Source organism: Sitophilus oryzae, unplaced genomic scaffold (assembly GCF_002938485.1).
Source record: "Sitophilus oryzae breed Bouriz unplaced genomic scaffold, Soryzae_2.0 scaffold_1443_pilon_pilon, whole genome shotgun sequence".
Lineage (NCBI taxonomy): Eukaryota > Metazoa > Arthropoda > Insecta > Coleoptera > Curculionidae > Sitophilus > Sitophilus oryzae.
In genome coordinates, this window is record NW_022146108.1 from 58736 (window position 1) to 79957 (window position 21222).

The following is a 21222-nucleotide window of genomic DNA, read 5'->3' on the forward strand; positions in this document are numbered from 1 at the left end:
TTTTTTTGTAAATTAATTCCTTAAACGGATGCTACGTCAGAAATTTTTATTCCGAATATATTTTGAGCATATACAAGGCACAACAAGAAGACAACATTTTTTGCCCGAACTTTGTAACACCCTGTAGGGTGCAGCAACTGTAGTAGCTATTGCTAAATCAAATCACATCGTAGCCTCATCTTTTGTGAGCACTTTATTTTTTTAATCACGACATTATCTCTGTTTGTATTGGAGATACGCTGCTTAAAAACGAACGTCTCGGAAAAATGCTTCGCACGCAGAAAATGTTATGTGTATATAGTTAAGGCGACATGTAACAGTATTTGCAGTATGACAACTACGGTTGTCAAATTAAAAAAATGCCATTATCTCTGACGGATGTTGCTCGTATTGTTGCTTTGAGGATGACCGAAGTCAACGTTATCCGAGTCCGATACCCTACGTATACCTCGAACAACAGTCCAGGATTCCTGGAATCGGTATATGGAAACGGGAAATTTCACCAGGCGAGTGTGTTCCGGGGAAAACGGAAGACAAATGCAATTGACGACTGCTTTATTGTCCTGAATACGAAATCGTGGAATTACAGCGTTTCAGAATCAACATCTGCTACAAGCCGTGCGTAGGACTCAAGTTAGTGAGAGAACAATCCGTCGAAGACTAAAAGAAAACAGCTTGTCTCCACAGGACCTCAGCTACTTCCAAGGCACGTCTTCAGTTTGCGCATTACATGTGAATTGGGATATTGAGCAATGGACTAACGCTTTTTTCGAGGCGTTTGTTTTAAAGCAACGTATCTCCAATACAAACAGAGATAATGTCGTGATTAAAAAAACAAAATGCTCAGAAAAGACGAGGCTACAATGTGATTTGGTTAGGTTACCTTAGGTTATTTAGCAATAGCTACTACAACACCCTACAGGGTGTTATTTCTCAAAATAAATTCGGAATAATAATTTCTGACGTAGAATGCGTTAAGAAGGAATTAATTTAAAATTTAAAAAAAAAATCATCAAAATCTAACGAGTGGTTGGCGAGAAATCCAACTTTGAAATTGGGATTAGTTTTTAGTGGCCGGATTTTTTTGCCGGTGAGTGTATTTTTAAGACCTTCGAAAGTAGCTCTTTTCTAAAGTTCCTTTACAGGTTTCTCGTACAGGTTTTAACCAAAGGTTTTAACACTGAATATGCACTGCGAGTTTTATTCTGTATCCTACACATCTACTGCCTTAGAATTCTATTTTTAGTATCACTCAAACTTATATCTGATTTTCGTTTTTAATATTTTATTCTCGATTGGCATCATCATCATCATCATCATCATTTTCAGCTTATTCAACTATTTCTTATTATAGCGCAGCCTCCATCACATATGTAGATACTGTCTTTGTAATTGGGCCCATTATTGTTTATTCTTGACAGTGCAGGCCCAAGCTATCCCTGCTAATTTACTAATAGCATGGTCCCATCTCAGGTTTGGTCTTTCTCTAAGTCTCTTAATTCCTCGAGGGTACTTGTACTGGTTTCTTGCCACGTGTCCTGCTACTTGAGGGATTGGATTCTGTTCATGACATCTATTACCTGGGTCTTTTGTCGTATCCACTCTATTCTTTTAAGGTCTTTCTTGGTTATTTCCAGCATATTTGGTTCCGTTGCGCGTTATTCAGATGCGCGACCTCTAGTTTCCTTATAATGTCCGTTTTAAGTGTCCAAGATTCGCGTGCATAGGTCATGAATGGGAGTGCACATTGGCCGAACGTTTTCTTCTTTAAATAAAGTGGCATTCTAGATTTGAATATGATTGAGGTCCTTCTATAAGTACTCCATTAAGTCTTCTGTTGATTTCTGGTAGTGGAGATGCCGAGCTGTGTATTAGTTATCCCAAATAATATATATTTTTATTCCTCTACTATTTCCAGTGTTGTGTTATTTATTAGAATGAGGCATATGTGGTGATTGGCATATTTCTAACCAGATTAACAACATGAGCCTCTGTGTGTACATTTGGTTGATAGATCTGGTTATCCTGAGATAGTCATATAGTATTGAAATTAAGTTTCATTTCGAAATCTTTAAAAAAAGTGTTATTTTGTAAATACAATTTTTCTAATAATTAACTTCCCGTAATATTTAATTTTATTTTTTAGTCTATTTTGTCCAGGACTACAAGTTTATTTCGACATATGCAAATATAACTAAATTCTGTGATATACAAAGAATAAAAAAATAATTTATAAGTTCTAGTTTACTAAACATTTAGAAAATTACTTATAGATTTATAATAATCATTCATATATAAAAATAAAAAAACTAAGCAATTTTAAGTTTAAAGGAGATTTAAATTCACTTAAGATCATAATATGTTATTGCTACTGTCATGAATTTTAAGTATAAATTTATTATTTTTTCCTCTAACATTTCATAACTACTAACAGTTCATAAACTAAACAGAACTAATTAGATGTAATATCAATATGCAAACTTAACTATATTGCTTTACTTGTTACTGCTGTGAATACAAGACCAGAGTAAATTCTCGAACGAAAATACTAAGGCTATTATGACGTTGTTTTCATACCACCACACGGTCTACAGTGTAATATAATAATCATTCGATTTTTGTCAGACGATATACCTATCTATCAAGATACCTTGTTTTAGTATCTTGTCTAGTATGATCAATGATCATTTTGACTCGTGTATTATGATTCGAGTACTCATTCATAAAGAAGATAAAAAACACAAGAGAACGTTTAAAATGTCTTCATTCAACAATGAAATTTTATAGATTTTATCATAAGGTAAGAATTTGAAATAAGCTAATTCAAAACATCAAGATAATGTCCAATTTGTAAACATTTTAATATATTACTTTTTTTACTAAAATAAAAATATATGTGGTACTTATGGAGGATTACGTGTACTCTCCATTGGGGTACTTCTATTGCAATAAAAAAAGTAGTAAAAGTTCTAAAGAATTTCCTGCACATTTGGACAAATTTTTGTATTAAAAACTTCTTTTGTAAAATTCGTTGGTAATTGAGAAATGAAAATGAGATGCAATGTGTGAATTAGACAAAAAAAAATGTTTTGATTTAAAAAAATGTTTTGATTTAAAGAAATAGAAATAGATAAATAACCATTTATTTTAAATTTCAAAATAAAATATTTGAAACATCTTATTGTATCAGTTGATTGAAATGAATTTATCTAATATAACTCTTTCTCTATTTCTTTCATATTTTATAATGACACCTGTCCCTAACTAGAGTAAACGTTCTTGAATTTATTTAAAAATCTTGTTTAAAAGTGGAATTTTTTCTTAATTTTTTTTCTTGATTTTATCAAAAAGACCAGATTCTAGTGGCTTTTAATCATAAATGTCAAACAATCGATCTTGTTGAGTTATGTAAAACAATCAATTATAATTCCAATCGAAGAAATAGTTTAGAAGTGGTTTACATCTGATATTCTTATGGTTTTGGTAAAGAATCAATTTTTGTGTCAATATTAAAATACCTATGTCTAAAAGTGGCTTCAATATGTAATCAAAATTTATAGGTATTTATTATTAAATAAATTAATACGGTATGTCACACTGAATACATATTTAATTTCTGATATCTGATGAGACTTCCGTTCGACAAGAAATATTTATATAAAATTGATTTCTTCCGTATATTAGATACAATACACTTGATGAAAAACTCTGTATTATTTTTTTGGAAAAAAATATTTTTCCAATAATTTAATATTTATAAGAATTATGGAGAAAATATATGGAGACAAGACTAACAATTATGGAGAAAATATACACTCAAGATATAAAGTTCCTAAAATTTGCATTTAAAATATCTTGCCTTTTTGTAGAGTGTTTAAAATCAAATTTAGTGAAATTAAAGAGAATATATTACTCATTTAAAATGGAAAACTTCTACACCTTCTGTCATATCTGAAAGAGTTCAAGATGAAAACATCTCCAATAATTGATCTGCTAATTCCTTCTAAAAACTTTGGTTGGAAATTACAGAATCTAATTTTATTAAAAAATTAAAAACCCCGTCCACTAAAAGTTATTATCTTTGTATATTACATTTCACAATGATAAAATTATGATGGTTGACAACTTATGATCAATATATCATTTACATTTACTTGATTTTGCATCATTGCCTATTCAGTTTCAATTTAAAAATAGATGCAGTTTTTCTTAAATTAGTTAAAATCGGCTTGTATTAAATTATTTAAATTTAATTTGGCATGTGTATTCAGCATTAGTAGATCTTTAAAAAAATATTTACAATTTTGCAGCAAAATTAACAAGTGGGCAGTAGTATACACAGTATCATTACAATCTTATTAAAGAAAAAAATATTTAAAAATTCTATAGGGGGGTTTAAATACAAATAGGGGGGCGACATGTTTCGGGACGATGAAGATTCATTTTTCAGGCCCAAGCTAAAATATCAAAGGACAGGGTCAAAAGAAAAACAAATGTATTCAAAATAAAACATATTTGAAGCTAATTTACCTACCTTAATTAACATATGTTTGTACAAAAAAAAAATATAAAAAAAATAAAAAATGATATAAATTAAATTCAATTAACACGACAAAAAAATATACATATATAGAATAATACATAAATAATGTTAAGATTATATTATTTCCCTATTGTTTTCTACCAGTGTAGTTAGAGTTGGATTAAGAGTGGGTTCCAGGTGGGAACCTCTAGCGCGGCCGCGAGGGCTTATTATTGTGGCTCCTTAAACTTCTTATATTCCAAGTTCCTATCTTCTTTAATTTATACTTTTTCTTTTGTTCCTGTTCAATTGTTCTGGTGTTTTCTTGTTTACTTTTGTTATTTTTTTGTCACTTTTTATAATTTCATCACAGTAATGTATACTATATTCTGCTACGTTTTTGTTTTTATCATATTTTCTTGTTTTTTTGGTTCCGTTCGTTATTTTTCACATCATTACCATTTCATTGCCACTGCCCGTCATCAGTTTTCCGTCAGATTCATAATTGATTAGATTTTTGAAGTTTGTTCTCTACATGTTCAGTTATTTTATTCCATCGCCACACTTCTCCATTAACATTAATCTTATTATACCCTCTATCTTTAAGATATTTCCCTTTTCTTGGTCAGTTTTGGCAAACAGTTTTATTTTCTTTTGATTCTCTCTTTGAGTAGTTCGAGTGCCATATATATGTCTCAACTATTTCTACCAGGGAAATATAACTGACAATTTTTTTTTGGCTCTTCTTACCTAATTGTTTTTTCCTTTCTTTTAAACTATTCTTCTTAACAAATTGAAATTTTTAATTTTCTTCTATATTAGTTATTCCTTTCAATAGTAAAAATAATGTTGTAATTAAAAATTGTTTCTAAATTGCAATAAAACACTAATTCACCACAATACACCAAAACATTTTACTTTTGCACTGGACGCGCGTTTCACTAACCATGTTAGTATTATCAGTAGATGATTAAAAATAAATTTTGTAAATTGAGTTGATTAAAAGACGATTAAAACTAAGTTTTGTAAACTGAGTTTTAGGTGTACCTGTGAGTGTAAAATCACGTTTTTGTCCAACTCTATAAGATACATATTGTTAAGCCATTTTAATTTTCTCTAACAATTTTATAATTAAAAAATTATTGTAATACTTTTAGCTATATATAATTTGTCTTTTTATTACTTGACTTGTGTTTATTTGACTGTTGAAGCTTATGAAGCTTTTTAACATCTTTTGACTCTGTTCTTTGATATTTTAACTTGTGTTAGGTTAGGTAGAGGATAATGTGTTTGTGAGGATTGTGAGGATAATGTCTAATCAATCTAATATGTAAACGGTCATATTTCTTATAAATCTTTTATAGAATATAATTATACTTACTTTTTGGTATTTGTTAATAATTTTAAACAAAATTTTAATAATACTAACAGAAATATTTATGTTTAAGCTGTTATTTATAAATAACTGTAACAGTAGCAACTGTTATTTAGAAATATCACTTTTATCCACCCCTGATCTCTGACGTTACTACCACAGAAGTTTGGTTGGTTGAACGTCGTCGCTTGATACTTAATACGTCTATTGTTTGATTTTTCGCCAAATTAAAAGTGTGCAAAAAGTGTATCATTGTACGAAAATCAATCGGAACAGGCATGTCGCGTGTCGGATTACTTTCGTTTTCACCTTTCTTTTGTTCGAAATCAACCGAACATGATGCAAGTACAAAACCCGCACATACATACACACACAACCTAAAGTTGAGGTGACGGGTCTTTGACTTGGACGATTTTCAGTCTTTTAAACGCCTTTGTTTGATAATTACAGAGACGCGCAGATACCACCCAATAAAAGGACATAACAATTGAAAAAAATGAGCTCTAGGGTGTCTTCAGTTTGGATTTAACAAGTTGAACGATGATCCACTTAGAGAGATTTGGAATGTGTGGACGACCAGTTCTTTAGAATTAGCCATTTTTGTGTTTTTCTTTTTGGTAGAGTATTGTTACTTTTACTGTCACTTCTCGGTGTGGGTTGATTGATATAATTTCGGTAAATCCTTATTTTCCATATCTTACAAATTATTTGTTCCCGTATTTATACAAAAACAAAAATTCTGTATTTTCTTATTTTTTAAAATACATTTCGATACCCTATTTTGAAATCTATTCTGTTCATAATACACTAACCGACACGAAAAACGCGCACCTTAAAATTTTTCAGAAGCATTAAAAATTATTTATTAATGACAGATATGATTCATGTTTATGACCATATTTTTCATGTTACTCCTAGATACAATTACAGTTTAAGTTAATTGATTTAAGGTAGTAAATAATTCCTAAGAATTATTAAAAGAGTTATTTACTTCTATATTACATTGGTAGAACAAGATCACTTGCACACTCTACTAAAATTTTGATGTATTTTAAAGTTTAATATATTTTGTTATAGTGGGCCGTTTTTATAATTTTTAAGCAATTTGTAACTAGATTATTTGACTATCTAGTCTCTCTTTCTAAATTAAAAATGATAGTTTCCATATGTCAATTATACGAGGGAAAACAAAATGTTGATATTTTTGTGAAAGTTTGAATCACCCTGTGGAATATGTTAAGACAGCAAGGTAGGTAACTAAAAATAATTTTATCAACTAGGTACATCTTTTCTCGATAGTTAGTTTTTTGGTTCATCTTAATAGCTTTATTTTTGTTGGAGAAATTCGCTTATGAACAAGACACTATATTTTTTCGTAATTTTTACATTAAAACCATGCATTTGCTTTTGGTCCCAGTCATCAGACCTATGTGATATTAGTGTTTATGATTTATGTAATGTCACTGTTATTGAAAAATCACATTATTATTGTCTGAAAGAGATGCTAAAAAATCAAATTATTTAACTAAAAATTGCTTAAAAATAATCAAAATCGGTCCACTAGAACAAAATATATTAAACTTTAAACCCTTTTAATAATTCATAGGAATTATTTACTGCTTTAAATCAATTAACTTAAACTGTAATTGTATCTAGGAGTAACATGAAAAATATGGTCATAAATATTATGAATCATATCTGTCATTAATAAATAATTTTTAATGCTTCTGAAAAATTTATAAATTTCTAGGTGAAGTAATATTGAAGTTACTATCTTTTTACTTAGTGTTATCCTAAGGTGTTATCCTTTATATAAAAATATTGAGGAATTAGTATAAAAAAGACGGAACTGATATAATGAACCCCCATTTCTGACAGTTCTATTTGACGTTTCAATTGACACATTTGAATTTCATTTGAAATTTTGCGAATTTGTTGTGCTTTCCTGAGCAACTGAGTTTGTTTAGAGGCAGTAAATTTAGAAGAAAATTGTGTCAGAACTAAAATTAACAGTTACATTATTAGTAATTCCAGAAAAAGGCTTTTTAGTCAGCCGCTTCACCTAAATTTGTTAATATGCTCTATCGTTAATCTTTTTATTAAAAGGTGTTACCAAATCTGTAAAATCTGCTGTAACTTTTTTTTGAACGTGGTAGATAATTATTATTCAGTATTGAAACTAAAAGAATTTAACGCTTTCATTGGCTTTATTATTCGGCTCGTCTATGTCGAAATACCAGTTCTAAATAGATCACTGAAGTTAAGCGACGTTAGGCGATGCGAGTGGATGGACGGGTAACCTGCTGGAAACTCTGTCGTGCCGTTGTTCCCTGACAAGAGCGTAGAATCTATTGACATAAATACATTGCTCATTCATGCCGGTTCGATGCCGGATGAGAGCGGATATCTCGTGAGTAAGAGTCGATATACTTGTAGACACTCGCCAAGTCAGTAGGCCATTGATATGGAAAAATTGACATGGTCAAGGATTGCGGTTCAAATTCCGCGTAAACAAAATAGGTCCCGTCCAGATTTGTCATAGCAGCAAAAAGGAGGGGAAAATCTATTTTACTGACCAACATAATTTACTACCTAACCACCTTAATTTTGCTACTACCACCCAAAAATAGACTACTACCACCTTAATTACTACTACCCAAAATGGAATTACTACCACTTTAGTTTGCTACTACCACCCCAAAATAAGCTACTACCACTTTCGTTTTGCTACTACCACCCAAAATAAACTACTACCACTTTGAATTTTCACTACCACCCCAAAACGAAGCTACTACCACCTTAGTTTTGCTACTACCACCCAAAATGAAACTACTACCACCTTGATTTTTGCTTACTACCACCCAAAATGGACTACTACCACCTTAACTTTGCTACTACACCCAAAGATAGAATTACTACCAATTTAGTTTTGCTACTACCACCAGTGGTGGTAGTTTATTTTGGTGGTAGTAGCAAAGATGGAATGTTATTACCTCAAACTAATCTCAAAGGGAGTGCAAATTTGGTCAATTAAAGTGGGGCACCCCAAAGGGCTGTTAACTTGGAAATGTTGTACTTTATGCTGTGTGATTACTTTTACTTAAAGAATTAAAGGACAATGTAGTTGAACTTTTAGTTCCACTACTTTGGGTAACTGATAACTGCTGCAAGGTTACTGGTTAAAGGCTTTAAAAATTATTTAATATTATTACCTTTAGATCCTATGGTAAAATTTAGGATCACAAAATGACTTTTAACAGCAAAGTTAAGAAAATATATGTGATAGTAAAGAAACAATATTGATAAATATACTGATGGACAGCAATAAATGTTTAATTTTAATTTTGATTAATGGAAGAGATATTCCCAGTCATGATTACTTGCCACTAAGACATAAGATAGTAACAACACAGTTAAACGTAATTAACAATAATTGTCGTCACATATTTATTTTAGATTTACGATAATTATCCTTTAAACACGAAGAATCATTAGCAGTGGAGTAATAGGATATCAAATCCGATAGTCTATTTAATGAACACTTACAGGTGATAATAACTTCAAATAAAATATAGTAGAAAGAAAAGATTGACCAAAATAAACCAAGGAAAATCAACCAATATTCTACTATTACCCGTGAAATTAGCGACTCAAACCACTGCAAAATATTCAAATCTTGGAGTCTGCTCAAAGCTGAGGATCGACAAAGCATTTATAACAATCAGATTATAATGAAATATAAGCTCCAGTAGGTTGGATTTCAAAGAGATGATCTTTCGAGTTTCAAACCATCCGCGCCTGGAGAATAAAACAGTTTGGTTGCTGGTTTAGATTTGCTCCATCCAATTGGCAGGTTGTTAGTGAGACTCCACAGAAACCTTCAAAATTTGTACGAACAGCTGATTTAGTAAGAAAGCATAATATGGAGCAACCGATATATGTCGTTATGAACATTTTCACAGTTGGAAGTAGCAAGGATTATTACAGAAATATTGAAAATATTGTTGAGAATATGAAGATATCTAAACGAGGACAACTTACAATGGATTTAAAATTTTTGTAGATGTTATGCGTAGCTTGTAATTACTTTTTTAAACGTGTATACAAATTACAAACAATAAAACTTATTTACCTAACGATTAGTTAGTTTTTTTACCTGAAACATAGACTTAAAACTTTTCTTGATTAATTCTTGATTGGTTTGTAGCGTTACGAAAAAATGTTAATTAACATACCTACACAATAAGTTATTTTTAGTTTACTTTTAGAATATGCTTATATTAAATTATATTATTTAGATTAAAATTCCATAAAAAAAATACATAAAAATTTTGCACTCATTCAAAAATTATTAATATATTTTAACTATTTTAAATTTAATTATCTACTTTTTTATACATATCTAATATTTGTATTTTGGCTTACGGATTTTATGAAACCTTTCAAATTTTTTACATATTTATTAATTATATACCTATTTATGGCAGTTTAAAAGTAAAAAATGTTATTTTACCAGGTTCAAAAAATAAATGATATCTACATTCTCCAAACTTTTTAAAATATCCAACCCAAAATCACGTCTAAATTTTGTACCTTATCTTTCGCATAGATGATTGTATTAAAATATTTTTTCGCTAATTATAGACATTGAGATAATGAATCATATAGTTGAATCAAACTGTTTAACAGCTGCAATCAAACCATTTAAATGGTTTGTAAGCAACTATATACTTCAGTAAACATAATAATATTATCGTTGACTAAAAAGACTATTTGCATATTATATTCTGTATTGGACAATTAATTTTAAATGTTTAGATCTATATTTGGTATCACATTAAATGTAGTGAATAAGTTTTATGATCTGGCGTGCTGTGAACGATGAAGAAAAATCATCTTTTAAGGGCCCCACAGACTTCGTTCTTTTTTGTCATTTTTAATCACCGCGATTAACAAGGACGATTAAAATTGATAGTCTGTGAGTCTGTGGCACAACACGGATATCATCACCGTCGGTGAAAATTTCTGCCTTTTCTTGAAATCTTAATCGTCGGTTCATCCATGTTCCTGAAAACGGATAATGTGTGCGCCGATATTTTTTAATCGGCGGTGCACGTGTACATGTTGCAATTATTAGTTGTTGTATCATTTGTATGGCTGATTCTATAAGTTCTTTATAGACGTTGTCTGTAGCTTCTTGTCTGGTTATGGAAAATTAAGACTGATGATTACAAAAATCGCAACAAAAAAAATAAAGCTCATGAAATTCTACTTGAAAAAATGAAGGAGGTAGATGTGGAAGCTTCTCTACAAAGTGTAAAAAATAAAATAGACCCTTTTCGTAGCAATTTCCGCAAAGAATTAAAGAAGATCAGAAATTCTGGTATCTTTTAGACCTTTAGTCCATTTTTTTCTATTTTTCTTCTTTTTTAATTTTAGTGTTTCTATCGCTGCCGCCGGTAATTATCTAGTACAGCAGTGTTAATCGACGATTAACACTGATAAAAAACAGCGTCTAATATATGTGATATGGTCTGTATGTTATGAACCCAATGCCTCATAATCATAGGAAAATTATTCAGAAAATATAAAAATCTAGAAGTACAAATTGTTACTAACAACTCTTACTTTGTTACTATGCGATTAGGCATATGAGAAAAGTACAAGTTCTGACTCTTTTATCTCTCCATTTACTATTTAGCATTACTTCCTATATCAGCTTTATTATATGATATTATTTTTTTGGGAGATGATTTATTTAACTTGTATAATTATTTAATTATTTTGTTCTACAAAAGTGAAACAATTTTTTTCGAAATAATTATAAAACTATTTTGATATTTCGGAAAATTTACAAGAGATTCATCTGCTTGTTAACCGTAATTTAATTATTTTAATATTCTGATCTGAAATATTGATCATCATTTGCTAATTCATCTCTCTATATTCTTCTAAATGTTAAAGATCTGAAAAAAATGGGCATAGAAATGATAAATAATGGACATCGAGAAAAAAAAAACGGAGAAAATTTTCAACACTTACATCCTAAGTGCGTGGTTACAATGGATGCGTGTCCGTGCGTTTTTTTGTCGTACGTGCTCAGACGTGCATACATGCAACAAAAAACAAACAAATGGTATCTACGCAGGCGGTTACATTGCATCGGAGTTTGCGCGTCCGTACACGTACTTCAATTTCCGTTGGTCGGATGAAAACAAACTTGTTTGCTTTTTTTTTAATACGTGCACGTCCGAGCTTTCGAATTTTTTATCTCTGAGCCCAATACATTCCCGAAAAATTTGAATATTTTTGAATACCAGGTTTAATTTTATTTGGGATATATTAATGTTCATGGAGACATTCTAAAATATTCAAAAAGTTAGACCGGTTGCTGTCTTAATTCACCAAATGTTTTACATATTCCCCCCATTTTCTTCTCATCTTCTTGCTTATAAATAATTTACCCAACATTTTCTTATTTTCATGAGTAGTTATTTTAACAGTATATCCTCACACAGCACCAAAGTAGTGATGCTCGTTTTGAAAAACTCGACACACAGGACACCATGAACGCGCATCTAATGTATCCATTATAATAAAATAGTCGTGCGGGTAAATTCCGTCAGAGCTCGCAAGTATAAAAAACGTACGGACCCGCGTCCAATGTAACCGCGGGCTTAATGTCTGAAATTTATAAGAAATAGATTTTGGCAAAAACTCACTTAGAAATTAGCTGAATATTTTGAAATATACATTATTTATATAAACAAAATTTAAAAATAAAAATCAGGAGTTTAAATAGACATCATATTATTATATTATGTATGTTTTATCACAGTTTACACGAGTAAATCGGTTAATAAACTCAAATTAAGGTTTACGTGAGGACCCTTAAATAAATATTTTTATAAATACTATTAAACTTTTCCATTCCCAAATAGAATTAAGGCTACTATTGTTTGAAAATAATGTAGGTAATTGGTTAAAAGAGAATTATATGTTATTATTGCATTACTTATTTTAACATTTCATGTTATTATCATTAAAGTTGGCATACAATAATTTTTCTGTTATTTAACTAAACAATAATAAGTTATTTAGCTAATCGTAACTACTTTCGTGATTACTTTTAAAAACCATGCATGAAAGCAAAAGTATTTACCTATTTTCCTAGCTGTGATGTGAATTTTTTCCTAGTCACCTAACGAACATGTATAAAATACTCTTATTTTCTCTTAATTTTAGCCTTCAGAGAAGATGTCGCTCTACATACTGGATGTTACTTTTTCCATAGTTGTTGTAACAAATTTGGGAGTAGTAGTTTGGCGAGGTTTATGGTTGTTAGTAGATTTGTATCTGTTTCCAGAAGATCTGTTATTATCATCGTGGGCTAGTCTAGTAAGTATAAAGTGTTTTCCCAAAAAATCCTTTTATTTTGACATAAAACCAGAAATATTATACTTCTTTGTGTAATTTTATTCGTATATCGCATTTTCAAAAAAATCCAATTATAGCACATTTTAACATTAATTATGTTATAAACACTAAAGATATATCAAGATTCGCGAAGATCTCGTTTGACTAATTAATATTTAAAAACAATCAAAATTTTAATAAAGTAAATGGCAATTTAGAGCAAGTACTGTTTGACACTAATGAAGTACAAATATGATACGATCTGAAAAACCGACGTCAAAGACGGCTGTGGAATGAAAATCGATGATAATTTTGACGAGATCAAGCTTTAGACGTCGTTTCCCGTACACTTCTCTATTTTTTAATGGTGCTTACCAATGGCTTTAAGAAGATTGTAATTTATTTTATTTTGAGTAAACATTATTTTTAAATGGTGTAGTTTAAATTTTCAGAAAAAAATATTTTTTTAGAAATAGATTTGTGTCTGGCAACGTATTACACTTTTTTAATCTTTCTATTATAGTAGTGTTATTTTTTGACAAATTTTATGTCAATTTTTAATAAATGACATCGATTGTCATTCCCCAGCCGTCTTTGATGACGTTTTTTCTCGATCATACGGTGCAAATTTAAGAAATTTCTACCGCCATTAAGTTATTTTTATAATATTCTAAATTATCTGATACTGAAGTCTTGCAATTGAGTGAAATATCAATTTTTCATAGAGTAAAAATCATGCAAAGATAACTAACATTAAAAATGAGGAATATAAATATTTAAAAAAAGATCATGTACCATAACAACAGAATAGTAATAATAAATGAGTAATTAGGTTAAATTGTTTAATTAAATTAAATTATTAATGTACATTAAGTTCATAATCTTAGAGAAATAAATGAAAGATGCTTTACCTAAAATATTAAATTAAACAATATTATTATCAATATTTTTTTTTAATTTGTCATTTGTAGATTTTTAAAATCATCAAAATTGTAGGTTTACTTATGTGAGCAAATGTATGATATTTGTAATAGCCTTGTTTCATGATGTACCTACTAACTTCAATACATATCATTTTGTTAACAATTTAATATATTTATATTAATAAATGTCTATTTTTCTAGTTTTTAGGATATATTATGGTAGCTATAGTATTTGCTTTACAATCACCAATGAAAAAAGTATGTGATAATTTGAGCGGAATTCCAAAACTAATCATAGCTGACACATACCTGGTGTTTTGCAGTTTTAAAGTGTTATTGTGAACATGGAGAGGAATCTGGAGTTTAATAAACTTTTACTTTTTACCAGGTAAATATATTTTTGCATATTACATATACACATTGGTCTCCAACGAGGTAAATTAACAGACCATAATCCACGTGACACAGTTTATCTTGGTACAATAACTCCCTGAAGCCGTGCAAAGTTCTCTACCTAAAGCACTCGTAGTACTTAGTCGATTCCTTCCCTAACAATTATTGACAACTGACAATCTTGTGTTGCATTGGTAGCTTTTTTCCGACCCTTTCCTGGTCGGTCGCTTAATATCATTGGTTCACGAAATTTTTTATTAATTCTTGAAATGTCACTTCACTTTGTGATAGACCTTGTTGTAACAAAGTTACTATTCGGCTTTAGTTAAAGTAAAATAATATTTCTTGGCATTTTTATACGACAATTGCGTGATCAGAATGTAGCAGGGGTTTTTAAAGAGTTTGAAACGTCGATATACAATTTAAAAAAACGCATAAGGTTGATTCTTACTATATCTTCCTTTTCCATTTCCATATCAATTCCATATCCGTTCCGTATTTTTTATTGTATTGGCGCTATACGTAAGCTTCCGTTTCGTATAGTTCCATACTTTTATTAGTACAATTTATATCATTACAAAAGTTTTATTATTTTAAAATTTGTATCTTTTAAAAAGGTAATAGATTTAATTAAGAGGTGAAAGAATACATAAACATCAACAAAATGTCAGCAGAGCTGGTACAAATGTAAGAATTTGACAACGCTGTTTCCGATACCTTTCAGTCCGTCCGCCAAAAAAATGTATGGAAGGAAAGGATATGGAACGGAAGGGAAACGGAACGGATACTGCGCATTGTCCTTTTCATTTATATCATATAATATTTTATGGAAACGGAAGGTAGTTAATACGGAAGGTATAGTGAGAATCAACCTTAAAGCATAAGAAAAAAAACGTATAAGCCTGAAATTATATTTTTTTTGCTAGACAATTCCTGGAGTATTATTTATAAGATTGTTATTTTTAGAGGATGAAGAACTAAGTTGTTGGATATCCCACTGGGTCCCGATGATGATTCTGATGATTATGGGTTGTTCCAATTCCGTCTTAGTTAGGGGAGTATGCATAGACTGTGAAGAACCCGACGGTACCTGCGTAGTATTTCCATGTAACTATTTGAAAGTTATCTTCAAAGAAGAAAAATACGAGACGTGGTTTACTATTTTGGCCGGGAAGAACAAAACGAAGAAAGACAATACTAAATATAAAATTGATATAATTAATTATCATGTGGTTGATATTAAGGAAACTATTATTGAGAATAATGACAGTAATAATAATTTGCCTTGACAAGATTAACGTGTTTTATTTCAATTATACAGGGTTGGACTGGCCATATAGTACGGTCCCCCTGGCTTAAGACCTAATGTCATCATTATTTTTAGCTTATTGAACCATTTCTAATTATGGTGTAGCCTCCCTCATATGTCCCCTTTGTAGTTGGGCCCATTGTTGTCTATTGTTGGCTATGCGGACCCAAGTTATCCCTGCTAATTACTTAATATCATGGTCCCATCTTAGGTTCGGTCTTCTTCTAGTTTCGGGTTCTAGGTCTCTTAATTCCTTATGGGTATCATGCTGTAATTTTCGTGGTCCATGTATTGTCCGTTTTTCTTGCAAGGTGTTCTGCCCATTGCCATTTGAGAGATTCGACTCTGTGGATGATATCTATTACTTGGGTCTTTTGTCGTATCCACTCTATTCTTTTACGGTCTCTCTTCGTTATTCACAGCATATTTCATTCCATTGGGCGTTGTTTTAAGTGTTCAGGTTTCGCATGCCTAGGTCATGACTGTTAGTGCACATTGGTCGAATGTTTTATATTCTTTAGATAGAGTGACATTCTTAGATTTGAATATGATTGAGTTTCTTCCATAAGTACTCCATGCTTAATTCTTAATTCTTCTGTTGATTTCTGGCAAATCTAATGTAAAATAGTTTATTTCCTCTTAAATAGAATGAAAGAGAAAAAGTGATGGGGTAATATTTTGAGGTTTTACTTGAAACTTAATTCCTTAGAATAGCAATATTTACCAGGTGATGATTGAGTCATGATATTCGATGCCGTTTTTTAGCATAATGTCCCTTTCAAACTACTGTCCCATCAAGAAATTTAAAAGACATTCAAATTCAGATATGTATTAGTTATAATTAATCTTATGAGATGTACTTTTTTCTCCAGAATAGATTAACAGATATATGGAACGTATTAATCCACTTTCATATTAATAGAGAAACGAAACGTTACTTTAACTTTGTATTTTGATTTGCATTGCTCTGCAGGTAGTTTTCTGATTTCAAACAGTAATAACAAACCAACAGAGAAAATTGATTAAAATCTAAAGCGAAAAAATACACAAAAAATTGAATAGGTGTCTGGTTCTGAACAGAATTACAATAAATGATATTTAATATTTATATTTGAATAATGTGGGTATCACTCGTAGCAGGGCGAGGAAGCACAGAAGAGAAAAAGAGGCCACACAGTTTTCTAAATATACTCGTGGATTATATAATATAAGACTGAAGTAGGATTCCGTTCTAAAGATACAAATATACAGAAACATTTACTGAAAATTAAAAAGAGAGTAAATAAAAGGAATGAGGGTAGAGAGACACTCCCAACAATTTATAACAAAATTTATAAAATATGTCTGCACATATTAAGCTTACAAATGCTGTTTATTTGAAACAAAAAATATTTTAGCAAGATGGGATTTGTAATGATATATTAGTGTCTTGCATCTTGCAATTCCAAATGTCGATCGAAGTTTGTTGTTAAAAGATCTAGAATCTTATGCGAAAAGTTTTAGTAACTGTTTAAAATGTTTTAGAATTAAAATGTTACACTTAGGCTGCAAAACATAAATGGCTCAGATTCTCAGAGTGAGGAAGAAGACTACGAACGAAGGACAAACTCTCAAGGACGCCATTTGTTGTGCGAGACGATATCTGACCTTAAAGCGCATTAAGGCAAAGCTTCGTTCTGTACTGAAGTAAAAACTTATAAATAAATGGCTTATCTTAAACATAGATACAAACCTAGTCCAGGAAAATATGAGGCGAATAGTAGCTTTAGCGATTTATTGACTACTATTTACGACTTATTGACTACTTTTGCTCTCTTTACAAAACCTGCTGATGGTTATCTTCATAAAATAAAAAAAAAATGGAAAAACTAAACAATAATTTACCTTTACAGTTGAGGGTTGGAACCTTTGGTGTTACACAGCAAAATAAAAAAAAAATTAAAACACTAAACCACCACAATACACCAAAACACTTTTACTTTTACACTGGACGCGCGTTTCGCTAACCATCTTAGCAATCAGCAGCAGATGATTATAAACTCCTGAAAAAAAATTAAAAGTTGTTTTGGTGTATTGTGGTGATTTAGTGTTTTTATATTGCAATAATTTACCTACTAATATAAAAATAATAATGGGCAACGACTCAGAATATAGAATGCAGAATCAGTGGGTGCAGAATCACCGCGACCTTAAAGATCTATTGTATTCCCCTTTCTTATTTATAACTCATCATACAGTAATTATACATGTAGATCTTCCTGTTGTAGGAAGATCTCCATGTATCCTCCTCGGACAACAGCTGTTCATCCTCCGAGGAATGGACATCTACCTCTTACGAGGGTATACATCCTTCCACAGTTGGGGTTTAGCCCTCCGTGCCTTTCACAGCCGAGGAGCTTATTTCCGGCTGAGGTGTCCTTGAGATGGAGGCTGGAGGATTAGTCTCCATTTTCTCCACCTCTTTAATTTTGTCTCTCTTTAGACCTAATACCGGTGTTGTCACGGGTCTATAATAGAAAATATCTCTTTCTCAATTGCCTCCTGGGATTTAAGGTCAATTCCTATTGCGAGGACCTGACAGTGATCATGGCCTTCCTTTCTCGAGTTCTATTGCTTGATCAAAGTAGGTATAAACTAGTGGCATATACAGGGGCATATACCTACAGCTTGATTATTATTTGGCGGGTGTATTAATTGTTCTTGAAATGACTGGTGATAAGTTGAAAAGAGATAGTGATTTCCATAATGATAGTAATATAAAATTGAGACCACAAGATGAGAAAAATAAAACAATGTAAATACATACATAAAATATAAATAATAAATAAAAGTATACATTTTAAAAATATCAATAATTCATTTTCAATTTACAAAAAAACCTAATTTACATGTAAAATATGTAAAGCATTAATTATTTAATTCAAAAAGCCGAGGTTTTAAACATTCCAAGAAAACGAGATGTTCTAATAGTTATGAATTAAGTATGAATAATGTCATCGTACATTTTGTGACTAACATTAACTATTTTAGAAAAAAAACGCGTAGATGGAATTTGCGTCAAAACAAACCTAAATAGTCGATTATAATAATTGAGGCATTAGCTTAATTTCAAAAAATTATTCCATAATAAATTGTTGGTATAATCCGTGTAATTTTTTTGTTTTACTCTTTATGTTAACTGGAGATGACATTGCAAATTATCTAATTTCGCTTTTATTCAAAAATTACTGGGAATGATGTTTCGTTTTATATTAATTTGGAAAAGCTACATTTTGATAATACAATTCAGTATATTTCATTAAATTGGGTAAAAATTAGGATAAAAGAACTTTTCTCTCAGAAACGGTTTAATATGTATTCTAAAATATGCACCATTTCAAAAAATTAATTTAAAAGTCGCTTAACACGCCTATATGTATATAACGTTTTTTTTTTCAAAAGTGACTCAACCCTTTGGTATATAAATTATATTCTGAGGAGAATGAAATATCATATGTCAATTTTTGACATTTTCGCTTTGAGAAATAGTATTTTATATTCCAATCTAGGGTGCCATTCTGATAAACCAATTTTTAATCAAGAAGCCTTAGAAAAATCCATTTGATATTTGCCGGTTTTTGGTCCGTGCTGAAAGGGATTTTATGTATGCACAAACGGTCAGTTTGCACCGGCAATTTGTTTTTTCTGCGTGCGTGCGTGCGTGTGTGATTTTTTTTTTCGTTTTCTTTAATAAAATTATGGATTGGACAAACGAACCTTCGTTTTTGTCAAAAAAAGTTAGTGTAAAAAAAGAATATGAAAACTTTTTTAAAAAATTCAATAGATGTAGAACATTCTGCGTATTATTCAAAAACAAAAAAAAAATGACACATGGCAAAACCTTGCAAATAAAATTAATATTGAGCATATCGATATTAATGACGCACAAAAAAGTAAAAAATCGTTTCTCCATGTAATAATATTTCCACAGTCTCTCCCCCACACGTCCCCAGTACAGTAATGAAGCAGCGTTTCCCCCACAGTAATGAATATTCCGCTACATATAACACCAGCTCCTATCACGATCTAATTTTTCCAAGTACGTCTGATATGAATATATCAGAATATAGATCTACAAATATTCGAGCAAATATCCCATCATCCGCTTCTACCTTCTTTGAATCCGATATAAACTCCAGAAATTTACCTACAGCTGCTACTTCGGCAATAATATAGGTGATGGAAGATTATAGCTTTAACACTTAACTTTAACTTAAAAAGATACTGTGTAGGCTGCTATACGAGTCTCCACTTGCCAAGAGACGTAAAATCAAGGCTCGGCGTTCTCTTGGCGATATTGCTATTCTAACATTTTTATGTTTTTTCGCAATTTATGGTATAATTAAATTTAGTAAATATTCAAAGTCGGGTCCGGTCATTTTCGTAAAGTTTTTGAACTGATCATAGCCCTCCTCAAAGAGTAAGTTGTTTAATAAGTTATATCGATTTCTAAAAATTTGGGTCTGCCTCCAGCGACGATGTTTTCGATTTTTCTTCTTTTTATATAATTAAACTGTGCATAACAATGAATGCAGCCGCGGCTACCCCTTGGTCGTCCATTGTTTTCACCAACACTCCTGTGCGCGCACATTGGATCACTTCATTCCTCGAAACATAAATTTTTAATTTAAACGGAGCCGAGAGCGCGAAGGAATGCTATGCGCGTACGCTCAGCTAGTGCGTGCTCAAGCCTAAACGCACCTTTAGAATTAACAAGATGACAGAAGTAGTATCCATAAAATATCTAGGAGCCATCATTAACGACGCTTGCCACTCCAAATTTGAGATTCTGGCAAAAATTGAACAGGCAACTTTCTTCTCCAACCGATATTTAAAACTTAAACTTCTCATACGTATGCTGCGTAGCTACATCTTTCCATTATTTCTCTACGGCTCCGAGAGATGGTTATTTCAGACATTGAATAATAGCAATAACGCTTTTGAGATGTACTTGTATCGTCTTATGCTGCGTGAATTCCATGTGACAAAACTTTCCAGATTTGTCCGTTAACATGGTAGTGTGGCCTTTATATAATTATTATAATTAAAATAATTTATTGAGCGGTAGGCAGAACTTGGATTAATGAGAGCACCGTCTTTTCAGAGCGTAAATATAGTTTATCGTTTATATATAAAAAAACAAAATATAGCCAGCTAAAAATAGAAATTCAGGCATCGCACTTTTATGGTAAGGGTTCTTTCTAAATTCAGTTACTATAAACTCTATTGCCACTTACCTTATTAC